This window comes from Microtus ochrogaster, chromosome 6, assembly GCF_000317375.1.
Source record: "Microtus ochrogaster isolate Prairie Vole_2 chromosome 6, MicOch1.0, whole genome shotgun sequence".
In the NCBI taxonomy this organism is placed as follows: domain Eukaryota; kingdom Metazoa; phylum Chordata; class Mammalia; order Rodentia; family Cricetidae; genus Microtus; species Microtus ochrogaster.
The window spans coordinates 35,890,756-35,893,623 of NC_022013.1; the positions used below are offsets into that span (position 1 = coordinate 35,890,756).

The following is a 2,868-nucleotide window of genomic DNA, read 5'->3' on the forward strand; positions in this document are numbered from 1 at the left end:
ACATATGATAAATATTTCCATAAACATTCTGCTCTATAGAGTCTAAAACTTGCATCAGAAATTAACTTGGCTAAATCATAAGAGGAAGGTAACTAAGACTATCAAATCTTAACCCCAATAAAGGCCTGAAAAGAGAGATAATATTACTTGAGTAGGCAGAAAGTTCAATCAAGCAGCTTCGAAAGCAAGCAGTATATGATGGAGATAATTGGCTACCTGAGCAATTACCCAAAGTCTCATTTGTAACAAACTATAGAAATGATCCCTGAAAGTATAGTCTTCCAAAGTCTCATTTGTAATGTTGAAGCAACCAACTTTGGCTAAGCCCTAGCATAGCTGACAGATTATTTTCAGAAGCAGGGAATTTTTCAAAACAACCTTACCCTGTCTTGGCAAGGTTTGGCAGTCTTTTTCCTTGTGTCTTGCTCATCCAGTCCAGTTACCATGTACTTTGTCAGTGGTTCAATCATGAGCAGATCCTTGTCCAACGGCCAGCTGTGCCAAGAAGAAAACAAACTTCAAGTGGAGTGTCTTCCGTGCTCAATATTCTCTTGATATTGATAGGTGCTATCAAGAGCAATTGTGTCTCATGTCAACAGAACCCGAAGTTATTTAAATTCCATGTTCTACAGATCCTTGAAGTGGCTGAAGATTACCTATCTAGGGAGAAAACAATCTCTATGTCTCTAAAGAACCAAATTAATATGACTATATTAATAACAAACATGAATATCTAATGGTTTATAATACATTATACCTATATAACTTAAAGGCTAAAACTTTACATCAGAATATTAAATAATCTATAAACAAATGTGCAGCAAATGAGGACAATGACCTCAAAATGTAAACAACGTATAAGTGTCTTGGTCAGAGGTAAGAATAACATTTAATCCAATATGAAAATATATCCTAGAAGTTATACCAATGTATAGAATATCTTAATCAGAGATAGAAACATGCATGTATACGATCTGACAGAATAACTTTTTATAGGTGTTCAAATATTCCAACAGAAATAACAAATATAATTTGAACTCGTATCAATATACAAAAACTATACTAATGTAAATTATTCATAACTAATAGCTCACAAATATTCAATCTATTACCAGCTATCATTATTAGTGTGAGAAAAATACACACTAAATTATCTATTGTCCAATTGGATATTTCCTCCTTTTTTTTAATCTCTGGGTAGAGAGTGCACCTGGGCTTTGCAGTGTTTTTCTCTGGATCCCAGAAAGCCACACCCTAACTTGGTTCCACCTCTTAAAGATAATTGGTTGACAAAGATTACCTATCACCTCATAATTAGGAAGTTTCATTTCACTTTTTCAATGTGTGTATCTCTTTTCAATCATCTGTCTTTCTATCTAACCTATGTCAATAGCTGATAGATACGTGATGTTTAAAATTATATATATACACATATATTACTTATATATAATTTATATATATAGTATGTGTCTTCATGCTTGTGTGTGTGTGCGTGTGTGTGTGTGTGTGTGGCTATTCTCAAACCCAAGTCATGCTGGTAGGTTATATAAATCATATTTAAATGCAAATATATGGAATAATGTATTTTTTTCATATTCACCTTAGATTGGAATTCTATTACTGCCTCTGGAATGCTGGGATTAAAGGAGTGTACTATCACAATTTCTTGACTCTAAGGTTTTCTTCAATTCCTTTTTCATAAGTTGAAAATTTAGCTATGTGAAATCTATAATTAAGAAATATAGGTTAATAGATAGTCATCTATAATAGTCAAGATTGTAGTCATGTTAGTTAGGTTTTCTATATATAGAGAGATATATTTCAGTTATGTAGATATTCTCTAAATCTCTCATAGACCTTTGTAATATGACATTTAAATGTTTTAAAAATTTAGAACTTTTCATGACAGTGAGACACATCTCTGCTCCTGGCGGCACCAATCTACTTCAAGAGGAAGATGGGCCTTGAAGAGGCTCCTTATGGAGATTTTTAGATGAACTGGACATGTAGGATCCACAGAGAAATGACTACTAAACTTGCCTAAAGGTTAGATGGTCCTTCAGGGTAACTGCTTCATGAAAGAGTCTGTGAGACATTCTGCAGGAGACAGAAGAAAATGACTGACAAACTGTCAATATAGGGCAGAACTGTCTTTGAAATTTCCTTCTTTGTAGAAAAGTCTGCTGGATACTATGGGCCTATGGCTGAAGATGGATGCCCCTATGATACAGAAAAACTTTGGGTGACTGTCCAGGTAGGTGTCTCTGCTAATTCTAGAATTTTGGAAGTTGTTTTAAATGCAAGTAATATTAAATCCTTCTTGAGTCTTTGATGGAATTGAAGACTAGATAGTTTTTCTTAAATATTATGAAAGAAAAAGTAGGTATAAATATTTAACTGTAATTCTTGCTTGATGACTGTTTTGTTACATGTAATTTCACTATGTTAACGTTAAAGCTTTCCTTTTTGTTTAAAAAGAAAAGTGGAAATGGTGGGGGGTTGTCATTCTGTCTTTGTGCTGCTTTAATTGGTTAATAAAGAAACTGCTTTGGACCTATAGCAGGGAAGAACTTACCTAAACAAGTAAAACTAAATAGAATGATGAGAGAAAGAATACAGAGTCAGAGAGAAGCTGATGTGGGAGTGTCATATGTCAATCTGTTGATTTCATTGGTTAAGCAATAAAGAAACTGCTTGGCCCTCATAGGTTAAAACATAGGTGGGAGTAAACAGAACAGAATGCTGGGAGAAAGAAGCTGAGTCAGTGAGTCGCCATGATTCTCCCACTCCAGGCAGACGCAGGTTAAGATCATTCCTGATAAGCCAGCTCGTTGGCTACAGCAGATTATTAGAAATGGGCTAGTCCAT

General features: G+C 34.3%; 1 pseudogene; it reads right to left on the bottom strand.

Moving 5' to 3' along the window:
- Positions 1-205: 205 nt before the first annotated feature.
- On the bottom strand, positions 206-281 carry LOC113456234 (annotated as a pseudogene).
- Positions 282-2,868: the final 2,587 nt, after the last annotated feature.